This window comes from Pongo abelii, chromosome 5 (assembly GCF_028885655.2).
Source record: "Pongo abelii isolate AG06213 chromosome 5, NHGRI_mPonAbe1-v2.0_pri, whole genome shotgun sequence".
NCBI lineage: Eukaryota > Metazoa > Chordata > Mammalia > Primates > Hominidae > Pongo > Pongo abelii.
The window spans coordinates 151,889,209-151,902,069 of NC_071990.2; the positions used below are offsets into that span (position 1 = coordinate 151,889,209).

The following is a 12,861-nucleotide window of genomic DNA, read 5'->3' on the forward strand; positions in this document are numbered from 1 at the left end:
GCTCAGCTTCTGGGAAGGAACAGCCCCGGACACACATTCTGTGCAGCCACAGTTCTGGACACAGTTCCACCACAGGACTGAGGAGTAGCCATGCTGACTCGGGTCACTCACCTCCTAAAGACATTGCAGGACAAATGGAAAATACCTCCTTTCTTTCTGTCTCCATGCCAGCAGTGAGCTAACAGGAACAGGTCCCTGTATCTGTCTTCCTTAGTCCTCCATGTGCCAGGGGCAAGGACAGCCCAGGCAGTGGCAGTATAGTGACTACCTCCTGAGCTGGCCCACAGTGTCCGCAAGCTGGGCATGGTCTGCATTCAATCCACCTGAAGATGAGCACCTCATTTTATTGTTCCACTTGGAGGCCAATTTTGTAAACTCTGAAAGAAAAAGAAATCCTTGACTATCATCTGTAAAAAACGTACCCTTGCATTTAATAACTGACATTAGTGTGGCATTTCATTGTTTTAATTTTTTAAAAGTCGTTTGATATTCTCATCAACTCTGTGAAGCAGGTGAAGCAAATATTGTTATTTTTAAAAAAATTTATTGTCCCCTTATAGATGAAGAATTTAAAGCTCAAAGACAATTTTAGGCCTTCCTGAAATTTTTGAAGGGCCCAGATCTGGTATGTGATAAATCTGAGACTCAGGCCCAAATCTTAAAAATTACTTAATCCTATGATTTTTTTTTTTTTTAACTAGACTATTGGTTGTATTGGTCAGGGTTCTCCAGAGAAACAGAACCAATAGGACACATACACACACACACACACACACACACACACACACACACACATTTATGTGTATTATAAAAATGTATTATTTTAAGGAATTGGCTCATGTGAGTGTGGGGACTGGAAAGTCCAAAATCTGTAGGGCAGGCTGGGAGGCTGGAAACTCAGGTAAGTGCTAATGATGCTGTTTTGATGCATAATTTCTCTTTTGTGGGAAACTTTAGTTTTTGCTTTTAAGACCTTCAACTGTTTGGATGAGGCCTACCCACCAACATCATTGAGATTAATCTCCTTTGCTTAAAGTTGACTGATTATAGATGTTAACTATATCTACAAAGTACTTTCTCAGCAATACCTAGATTAGTGTTTGATTAAATGATTGGGTACTATAGCCTAGCCAAGTTGATACATAAGGCTAACCACCACAACTATATGATAGAAATTCTCCTAGTAAAAGTCTCAATTTTTGCCGGGCATGGTGGCTCACACCTGTAATCCCAGCACTTTGAGAGGCTGAGGCAGGTGGATCACCTGAGGTCAAGAGTTCAAGACCAGCCTGGCCAACATGGTGAAACCCTGTCTCTACAAAAATACAAAAATTAGCTGGGCATGATGGCGGGTGCCTGTAATCCCAGCTACTCAGGAGGCTGAGGCTGGAGAATCGCTTGCACCCAGGAGGTGGAGATTTCAGTGAGCCGAGATCGCACCATTGCACTTTAGCCTGGGCGACTGAGTGAGAATCTATCTTAAAAAAAAAAAAAAAGTCTCAATTTTGCGGCTGGCAGAGGTAAGAATGAACACGTAGAGGGATAAAAGTGAAACTAAAGATTTCTGCAGTGGTCTGTATTCCATTGACAATGTGTCACTTGAAGGTGGGTCTGCATCACATTCAGCCTTGGATCCCAGCACCCAGCACAGTGCCTGGCTATGGTAGGTCATCAGTAACTATGTGTCCAAGGAATATGTCTAAGCCCACCTTATTATCTCACAGATGCTCATCATGGAATTAACCATAACTTATAAAACAGTGGCTGCCAGGCCTTTCCAGCCATAAGAGATGTGCTCTGGAATTGACTGTCTGGTTCCAAGTGTAGCCTCTACATTTTCCAGCCGTGCCACCTTAGGCGAGTAGCTAACCTTCTCTGTGCTCCATTTCCTTCATTTGAAAAATGGAGGTGATCATTGTTTCTACATAGGGCGGTTGTGCAAATTGAATGAGTTGAGTCATATGAGGTACTTAACTCACTCAGTGCCTGGCACATAGAAATACCAAATAAATGTAAGCTATTATTCCTATTATCATGTACACATATGCCCTAAATTCTTTTGTGTTAAGCCCCACATTCTTCACTTGTAGGAAATCCAGACTTCACAGATTGTTCTTCCTTAGATATTTTCCAGATTCTTGGGTTACCAAGAATAATTGTACACATTGGAAGTAGATTGATAGATATATAATTAATAAGATTCTGCCTTCTGGAAAAGAATCCCTGCAAATTAAAACAATCATGAGTAGCCTAGTGTATTAGTTTGCAGGCTGCCATAAACGAAGTACCAAAAACTGGGTGGCTTAAACAACAGAAATTTATTGTCTCATAGTCCAGGAGGCCAGAGCCCAAGATTAAGATGTTGGCAGGGTTGGTTCCCCCGGAGCGCTCTGAGGGAAAATCTGTTCCATGCCTCTCCCTGAGCTTCTAGCCTCAGGCGTTCCTTGGCTTGTAGACAGCTGTCTTCTCCCTGTGTCTTCACATCGTCTTCCCTCCATGATTGTCTGTCTCTATGTCCAAATTTCCCCTTCTTATAAGGATGCCAGTGATAATGGACTAGAGTCTTCCTGATGACTTCATCTTAACTTGATCATCTATAAAGACACTATGTCCAAATAAGGTCCTATTCACAGGTGCTGGGGGTTAGAACTTCAACATCTTTTGGGGGTACCCAGTTCAACCTATAACACCCTGCTTTCATACTGGGCCCAGTGAACTGTAAACTGTGCTTATATCTTGGCCCCAAAGTAATGCCCTTTAACTGATGAATAAATTCCTGGTTTCAAGGTATTTATGTGCAGAGGAACTCCAGCTGACTAATGTTGAGGGCCATGTGCTGTTATTTTAACATTTACTGTTGTTACATTTCAACATCTTTTTTATATCTTACAATAAGCCCTCATTTAGTTGGTGATGCTAGTGGGAAAATATGGGTTGGAAATAAAACTAGAAATAAAAAAACCATGATGAAGGCCAACACCACGACACATACTATGCTATTACTTTCAGAGGAGAGGAGGCTCCATGAAATATCAGAGACAGTGCCAAAATAATTTTTACAAAGCATTATTACATGGTTGTTGATGTACACGCTCTGAGAAGTTATTTCCCTTCTTTACATTTATTTCCATGTAAAACTGACTTTGGGTTATACAAGGATTTCGGGCTGAGTCCCTTGGTGCAACACTCCGGCTCAGCACTTATGGAATGCTGCATGCCTGCCCACACACCTTCACACGCGGCTCCGTTGGATGAAACATCATTTCCTGAGATATCACCCTGAAATATATAGGGAGGTAACTGTCACTATATCAAGTAGATGCAATTACTGAGATACACAGAGCCTAGAGGCTAGTAAGAGGCAGGGCCTGTTTGTGCCGTAGCCTCCGGTGGAAGAGCATGGGAGAACAATAGAACCCTTCCATGTGTACAACACTGAGTTCAGAGTGTTCAAGGAGCTGGTTCCAAAGTTCTCAGAAAGATAGCACAATCCTTAATGATGGGAAAATATGGAGTTACCCACTGTGGATCCATTCTGCAATGTTTCTCCTTGAAGTGAGATCAAATGCCTGACCACGAGTTGTCCTGAGGTCTCCTCCTTTTGAAAGAGATCGGCCAGAAATCAATTGCCTGATTGAAGTCAGCCTTGCCGTTAACTAAAGATCAAGCCAGATGGCGCAGGTCACTAAAGACGACTGGTTCTGCCCCTGCTGGGAACAGTTCTTGGGCCAGCTGCTCTAAGTCCCCCGCCAGCTTTCCACAAATGTCTGACCATCTTGTCACCCTCTTCCTGCAGACATGATCAGACACATTCCCTTCCCCTGAGCCTGTCTGCAGGGAACTGTGCAGTGCCAGCAGAGTTCTGGAAGCATGAAGTGCTGAGTCTCCATTAGGTACAGACACATCCAGTTACTGGCAGGACAGAGTAGTGATGTGGGCATTTAATCAAGATTCTGTTAGGCAGGGAGGTGTGCTGAGGATGGAGTACAGCAGGGAATGAGAGCAGTTGCTTCTATTTCCTGAGGAGCTATGATGTGCTAGCCTAGCGCTAAGTGCTTCATATACATTACTTCATTTAATTCCCACAACATTCCAGTGAGGCTGGTGGGTACTAGTACTGCTACTGTCCCTTTTCACAGAGAAGGAAACTGAGGCTCCAGGTTATAAAGAAGTTGCTTAAGTATACAGCTAAGAGCAGGAGAGCCAGGATGTTAGCCAGTTGGTCTGATTCCAGAGTAAGGTCTTCAGGTCTTGGAATCAGAGTTGGTCTGATTCCGAGGTCGGTCTGTCTGCAAAGACATCAAGGAGTTCACAGTGCAGTGGGAGAGAGAGACAAGCCAGCTGGGATTATATGACATGATATGATGGTATGATATGATAATGTGATATGATATATGATGATATGATATAGTATGATGATATGATAATATGATATGATAAGATATATGATGATATGATATGGTATAGTATATGTTATGATATAGTATGATATATGATGAAATGGTATGGAATGATGATATATGATATGTGATATGGTATAATGACATATGATGATATATGATGATATGATATGGTATATGATATAATATGGTATGATATATGATGATCTGATGTGGTATGATAGAGTATGATATATGATGAAATGGTACGGAATGATGATATATGATATGATATGATGGTATGGTATGATGATATATGATGATATACATGATATGACATGGTATGATTGTATATGATGATATGATATGGTATAATAGATATATAATGATATGATATGGTATGACATATGGTATGATATAGTATGATATATGATAACATGGTATGATGATATGATAATATGGTATGATGATATATGATGACATATGATATATGATATGATATGGTATGATGATATATGATACATTATAAGATATGGTATGATGATATATGATGGTATGGTATTATGATATATGATACGCTATGATATGATATATGATGATGTGGTATGGTATGATATATGATATGATATGGTATAATAGATATATAATGATATGATATGGTATGACATATGGTATGATATAGTATGATATATGATAACATGGTATGATATGATATGATAATATGGTATGATATATATGATGACATGTGATATATGATATGATATGTATGATGATATATGATACATTATATGATATGGTATGATGATATATGATGGTATGGTATTATGATATATGATATATGATGATGTGGTATGGTATGATATATGATATGATATGGTATGATGATATATGATGGTATGGTATTATGATATGATATATGATGATGTGGTATGGTATGATATATGGTATGATATGGTATGATGATGTGATGTGATACAATGAAATAATATCATATGGCCTGTGATGAGGCTATGGAAACAGGGAAAAGACACTGGGTGGAGTCTTGTGGGGGCAGGGAGGTCATGAAAGCATTTCCAAAGCTGGAGTTCTAGCTGTGTGTCCCCGCAGCATCCGATGATGGTTAATGTTATGTTAACTTGACTGGGCCATGGGATGCCCAGACATTTGGTCAATGTTATTCTGGGTATTTCTGTGAGGATGATTTTGGACAAGCTTAACATCTAAATTAAGAGACTGAGGACAGCTGATTGCCCTCCCCAATACAGGTGGGCCTCGCCCAATCAGCTGAAGGCCTGAAGAGAACAGAAGGCTGAACCTCCTGTGAGTAAAAGTCCTCCTGCCTGGCTGCTTTCAATCTGGGGCATCAGCTTTTTTTCCTGCCTTCGGACTCGAACTGAAGCATCCACTCTGCTCTTCCTGGGTCTCCAGCTTGCAGACTCCCTCTGCAGATCTTGGGACCTGACCACCTTTATAATTATGTGAACCAGTTCCTTACAATGAATGGCTTTATTTGCACACACACACGTCCAATTGGTTGTTTCCCTGGAGAGCCGTGACTTGTACACACCCTGTTCTTATTCTGTCACAATGCCTGTTACAGCATCTCAGCACTGCCCATTTAACTGCATCTCCTACTGAGCTGGAAGCTCTGGTGGTTAGGGGCAGGTCTGCTCATTCACTGCTGCCTTCCCCGCACCTGGTACTGTGCACACAGAATAAGCCTAGAAGAATGCCTGTGGATGGACTGATCAATGAAAGTAATGAGGTGCTGGGACCCGAAGCCTGAGTGGCATGAGTCATGAGGAGGCGTAGGTGGAGTTGGAGGTGGGAGGAGGATGATGTAGCAAAGGTAATGGCATGAGTCAAGCATCTGGCTGAGAATGGGCACAGTGAGTCTCAGACATCAGTGACTCCAGCAGGGCTGGAGCCTGCAGGGAGGGGGCCAGTGACGGGGAGGGGAAGCTAGATGGTTGGATCATGAAGTGCTTTGCTCACAAGTTAAGCGGTTCGACTTTATCCTGCAGGAAGTGGGGGCTGCTAAAGAGTTGACAGATTCTGAATCTACCTAGCCGTGTGACCTTGGCCAAAGTATTTAACTCTGGACTTGGGTTTTGCTGTTGTTTGGTTAGTTCGTTTCTTTTTTCCATTAGAAAAATGAGGGAAGTGATGCGCCTGGGATGGTTGTGAGACTCCCATGGGTGTGTTGAGTGCTGTGTAAGGGGAGGCATGCTGGACATCTAAAGGTGCAGGGGGCATGGGGCCCACCTCAGCCTTGGCACACAAGCAAGTCCACGATATCCTTCTCCTCTGAAGGCTGACAATCGGCAGAATGCGATGAATGACTGACTGTCTGATGGCATCAGAGAGTTGCGATGCCGTTAAAAGAAAAACGTTAGACAGATTAAGTTTTAAAGAGTTTCACTGAGCAAAGAACAAACCACAAATCAGGCAGCCCCTGAATGAGAATAGGTTCAGAGAGGCTCTGACCCAGCCACATGGTCAAAGAAGATTTATGAACAGAGAAAGAAAAGTGACAAACAGAAAACGGAAGTGAGGTACAGAAACAGCAGGATGGGTTACAGCTCTGCATTTGCCTTATTTGAACATGGTTCAAACACTTGGCCACCTGTGATTGGCTGAAACTCAGTGCTTGGCACAAAGGTTATAGTTGTGTACAGCCAGCTAGATTACAGTTCACCATGTACAGAGAAACCTGGCTGAACTTAAAAATGTAAGGAGGCAGCTTTAGGCTAAACTTGATCTAAAAATGCTTTCCCCATGTGCCTGGCATTTCTGTCTTGGGAGCATCCAGATGAATAAATGACGTCTAGGAAGAGTCCCTGGGAGAGACTCACAGGTGCATGAGAGAGGAGTCTGTTATGAAAGCAAGGCCCATTGAATTCCAACTAGAAAAATCTCCATTCATTTAAGAGCCATGTGTCTCCCTGCACTAGTTTGGTATTAATATTTATCCATGTTCATAGTATATTCAGATCAGCTGCTGACAAGGCCTTTTCATTGGTCAAATACACTACTCTATATGAGGAAACATAGAGCTTGAGTGGATTAAATATATATCTCAAAGCCTTCCGAACCCCAGTTTGCTCCCAAGAGAACTATTTTATTTTTCTGAGCTCTCTAGAGGAAGAGAGGCAGTTTAGTTTTCCCGGTGGTATAGTGACCAGGAACTCCAGAAATCTGGGGATCAGCAAGCCACTGCACCATTGCAGGGCTCCAGGGTCCTACGCCTTAGCCACACTCCAAGGACCAGGAATAAGCCATTGTAAATGCTGGTTCTAGGAACACACTGACCCAGCTGTGATCCAGGGATCAAAAGTTAACACCAAACCTGTTGGCTACAAAGCCTCCTGTGAGCCCTGCGTCCCTTTCCACTTAAATGAGTTCCTAATTCAAGGCTGCATGAGTGCCTTTGGGTGGCCATTCACAATCACAAGGAAACCTCAGTTGCAAGAGAGTCTGGGATATTTAGTTTGCAATATAAGAAAGCCCTTAGCAGAAGGTTGGGATAGATAAAGAGCTACCATATTGTCACTGATAAACTGGGTTCTTTCACCACTTTGTGTCAGTCACAAAAAAAGAACATCCAGCTGGAAAAAGCAATCAGGCTTTATTCACTAGCCAAGGAATGGAGAAGGTGGCTCTCACTCGAAAGGTAGCTTCTTCCCAAACAATAGAAGGTGTGGGGTTTTAAGGACCAGGTGCAGGGCGGGAGAAGCGTGTTTGCATGTGCAGGGCGGGACTCCAGATATGCCTAATTCATAAATATATATCTTCATATATCACCTATACACAAAATGGTGGAGATTTTCTTTTGGGAGAGGAAATTTTAGCATTATAATGATATATTAATGATCTGAAGGCAACTAAGGGTCATCTATTCCAGTTTGTGCTGGTTTTGTGGGGTCTTATCTTCCTCTGCTCTTTGGTCAGGGGTCAGTAAGCTCTGGTGCCATCCCAGGCCTTCTGGTTTCATTAAGCAGCTGTGCCTGTAGATAAAGGGACTAAAAGAAAACAGAAAAAGGAACTTTCCCAGTGACTTCATCAGGGCTGCCCTGGTAACAATACTGGCTGCCCTGAAGAAGACCTAGATATTCGTTGTTTAGTATATGACCTTAAAGATCAATGCTGGAAGCTGGCAAGAGGGAACATTCTCACTAGCTTTCTATTTTAAGTAGACATGATTTAATATATTTACCTAGAAAGGTCTGAACACACATCCTCTACCCTACCTTCCTCCCCAAACTCCACATCCCAGCAAATCTGTACTGAAGGCATTCAGAGTTTGCAGAAATGATTTGCTAATCCAGGCTGGGGCAAGCCCCAAGAGAAGAGCTGACAATGACCAGTTTTCTGGGTCAGAGGCACAGAATCAGATGGGCCAGAGGGAGCCCATTCATCTCCCTTTCTTCCTCTTCAAATGTTGCTCCCTGACCCTTTATCTAAGACTGGATGGTTGATGGTCAATAAAATTGAAGTTCCTAAGCTCCTAAAGAGGTTTCTGGAAACCCGCGTTTAGCTGGTGTCTCAGTGTGGCTGGTTGGTTCCTAACCAGTCTCTGCTTCTAAACTTTACCTCCAGGGCCAGGCGGGTTCAGGCACGTTCCTGGCGGAAGGTGCTCTGATGCTGTGGAAGACAGTTTCTTCATCGATTCCAACTGCTTGATTTGTGGGAATGACTCCACCATGCCTGTTCTCCCCCACCTTTGATGAGGCATCTGACACTGAGTTAATTCATTTGCATGGTGTAGACTATAGTATATCCAGTGTTGGGACACTGTGTCATCTTCTTTCTGATTATGATGGTAACAAACGCTTGCCATAGGAGACTGGAAAAATCTATCCTATAGGAATATTGGTAAATCTATCCTGTAGGAAGAGAGAAAAAACTCGCCTAAACTTGTACCACACACTGTCAAATCTAGGCACTTTTCCTTCTTTTTGTCTTTTTCCCCCTAAAGCCAGAGGCGTTTAAAAACAACCTGAGCATGAGTCAGCCTGTCTGTCCCCATCTACATACATGTGATGAAGGCCCTCATCTTGCAGATACAGATCTATTCTCTTGCAGAGACTCAACCTTGGACAACATCATTGCTTTCCACTGCAATATTCATTACTCCATCAGCAAATTTTTATTTTTTATTCTTTTGAGACAGGGTCTCGCCCTGTTTCACAGGCTAGAGTGCAGTGGTGCAATCATGGCTCACTACAATCCCAACTCCTGGGCTCAAGTGATCCTCCTGCCTCAGCCTCCTCAGTAGCTGGGATCACAAGTATGCACCACCATGCCCAGCTAATTTTTTTTTCTTTTTCTTTTTTTGTAAAGATGGAGGCCTCGCTTTTATTGCTCAGGCTGGTCTTAAACTCCTGAGCTCAAGCAATTCTCCCGCCTTGGCCTCCCAAAGTGCTGGGATTACAGGCGTGAGCCACTGTGTCCAGCCAGAAAGTTCTATTTTGTATAGCTAACTTAACAAAACCGCTGCAGTGCTAGCCCCTGTTCTTCGTCTATTGCCCATCTGGCCTCCACTATCTGGAAGATAGACAGAAGGGCCCATAACCTTCTCCAGACAACAAAGAAACTGGCTGGTGAAATAATCAAGAGGCTAGCTGGTGTCTGGGGGGGTGTGAGGGAGTGCATTGCATTAATGAAGTCTTTTTGTTCTTGGAAAAGTGTTTGGACAAAGGCTGTGCTAAGCGTACGGCGTCTCTGCAGCTCCTGGACATATGCTCTGACTGTGCTACTTCTGCACACAAAAGGTCAGCATATGGCTTCCTTTCTCTTTCCCCGAGGAAAGTGACAGGCTGGGCATGGCTTCCTCACCTGCTGTTGCTCTCGCTCTGGAAAAAGAAGTGTTGGAGGCATCACTGCCAGTAAATCTTCACTGGGCTCCCAGCAGGCCCGGCCTAGCTTGACCCCTTCATGGGTAACAGCAGAAGGCCGCCTGCTGCTCCTCGGCTGAGCAACGAAACAGCACAGCTGCTGAGGTTAGGGTTTGAGGTGAAATATAGCCACACACATCTTCCAGGGTCACACGTGGGTAGCCTCAAAGGGCAAATAGGTCTTGAAATGATGGTCTCAGGGGAGAAACCACTTCCATGGCCTGTTCTCGAGCTGTCCAGCTTGGCAGGGTGAGAAAAATCTGCAATGAGTGGCCTTCCTGGGTCTTTCCATCAGAGCAGCCTGGAGTGACTGCTGAAGGTGAAACAGCCACCCCAGCGCTTCTCCTCCTCCTCTACACTCCTTCGTCCTGTTGGGTCCCCTGCTCTACCTTTGTCCTTGTTATTGCTGACAGTCAGAGCATCCAGGAAACAGAGCCGGGAAAGAAAGAAACTGGAAGAGAGGAGAGGGGCCTAAAATTGAGGGTTTGGAGAACAGATTAATGCTATGACCTTCAGCTGCTTGGGGACACAAAGCACCTTCCAGAGAGAAGCCATTGAGCAGTCGCTGACGTTGCATCCATTAAGCTCGTACTGATCGTAGGATTTGATTTTTAAAAGGCACATGTTTGTGACTACATGGCTTTCTTGTCCCACTCAATAGCAAGCTAACTGAAAGCACTTTCCCCCGTGTCAACCAGTTAAAGAGAAGGCTAGCAAATATGTCTGTGGCAGAATAATCTTGGTGTTTCCTAATTTCCACTTCATGGCACATGTGGAAAAAGACATCTGAAGGTGTTGTGGAATTACATGGACAAGGCTGCAGGTAGACAGCGAGGCCACGGAGAGATTCGACTTGGAACCTATTGGGAGGATGTAGGGTAGAGACACGTGATTCCGGATCATGTGAACCCAGGATGCATGTGAATTTCCTGCACCACCTAAGGAGGAAAGTGGGGAAGCTGTTGAGCGAGAGCAGCTTGAAATTCTTCTCGGGATCCACGTTCACGTAATTGATTCCTTCCTTCCTTGCTCCTTTTTTGCCCTTCTTTGGTGGATTGATTCTTTCTTTCTTTCATTAATCAAATCTGTCCTCAAGGATCTCACCTTCAGCTCTGGGAAGAAAGCCCATTAAGCAACCACAAGGCAGTAAAGAAGTCAGGAAGAGACCGGAATGGTCAGAGTATATTGAAAAACATTCCTCAGTCAGTCTCCCAAATGTTCGGTGTATGCTGGAATCACCTGGGGTTCTCTGTACGGATGCCGCCTCGAAGACCAGGAGATCTCAGGTGGTGATCAGGAATCTGCATTTCGCCAGCCCCTGCCCCCACCCCATCCCCAGGGCAGGCTTTTGGAAATCTGCTCACAACGTGTCCCTCCCTCTCCTCCCTGCTTTTATTAACTAGATGTTAAAATGCTTGGAGTCACACTCAGGAGTGTGTGGAGTCTTCTCGTGAGACTTAGGTCCTTGTTTTTCAGCACCAAGTAAACATTTCTAGCCTTTCTGTTTCTCACAGAACAATCCATTTCAAAGCCATACCTCTGAGGGGGCAAGGGTTTTCTCTAGACCGTGCAGCATCACTGTCTCTGGGCCCTGAGGCTGTTGGAGCGGTGGGTACAGATGTGCTGAAGGTGCCAGCTCATGCCCTGAGGCTGCTGCTGAGCTGCTCGGACTGGAAATCAGCACTGAGCCTTGAGTGCACAGAGAAAACCACTGCGGAGTTCAAAGGACAAAAGACCCTTTGAACTTCATCGATACCTATGGCAATGGCTTGGAGAATAAAACCGGTGCATTTTTTTTTTTTTTTTTTTGAGACAGAGTCTTGCACTGTTGCCCAGGCTGGAAGTGCAGTGGCACGATCTCGGCTCACTGCAAGCTCCGCCTCCTGGGTTCACGCCATTCTCCTGCCTCAGCCTCCTGAGTAGCTGGGACTACAGGCACCGCCACCACACCTGGCTAATTTTTTGTAATTTTAGTAGAGACGGGGTTTCACCCTGTTAGCCAGGATGGTCTCGATCACCTGACCTTGTGATCCGCCCGCCTTGGCCTCCCAAAGTGCTGGGATTACAGGCATGAGCCACCAAGCCTGGCCAAACCAGTGCATTATTAACACATGTTTCAAGCCATTGAATGTGGACCTGCAGCCTTAAAGCAGATCCCAGAACACCTTAGCATGTATTTGTCCCTGAGGCCTGGCAGATGCTAGCAGTCCTGCCCCGCACTTTCACTCCTTCACCCTGTTTGACAGGCTAAACCCTAGGATGACCATATAATTATTCAAACCACATAATGTTGAGAGTGAAAAGGATGCAGATGAATTGAACAAAAATGTATACCAGACTGTCCTGGGCACTCAATCTAACGCCCACTTTCTTAAGAGAAGAAACATGAAATTGTCAGTGTAAATGAAGATAAACCCTGTGGCTCTGGCCAGTTCGTTAAGAGGGGTGAGGAGAGATGTATATTTTTGCCATGTAATTCTCAGCTCAGGGGAGGATGAGGGGCCGGCCTTTGCTCTACTGCTACTTAGCTATGAACTTTGGGCAACTGCTGGCCTCCCTCGTCTTGTCTCCTGCTCTGTAAAATG

General features: G+C 44.3%; 1 long non-coding RNA gene across 2 annotated transcripts in view; it reads left to right on the forward strand.

Moving 5' to 3' along the window:
* Positions 1–5,643: 5,643 nt before the first annotated feature.
* The window catches only part of LOC129060102 (uncharacterized), a 28,277-nt gene continuing 21,059 nt past the window's right edge, over positions 5,644–12,861 (forward strand). For both annotated transcript variants that reach the window (XR_008526528.2, XR_008526529.2), the window contains exon 1: positions 5,644–6,228. This is a non-coding gene — a long non-coding RNA (uncharacterized LOC129060102). The remainder of the gene's footprint in view (positions 6,229–12,861) is intronic.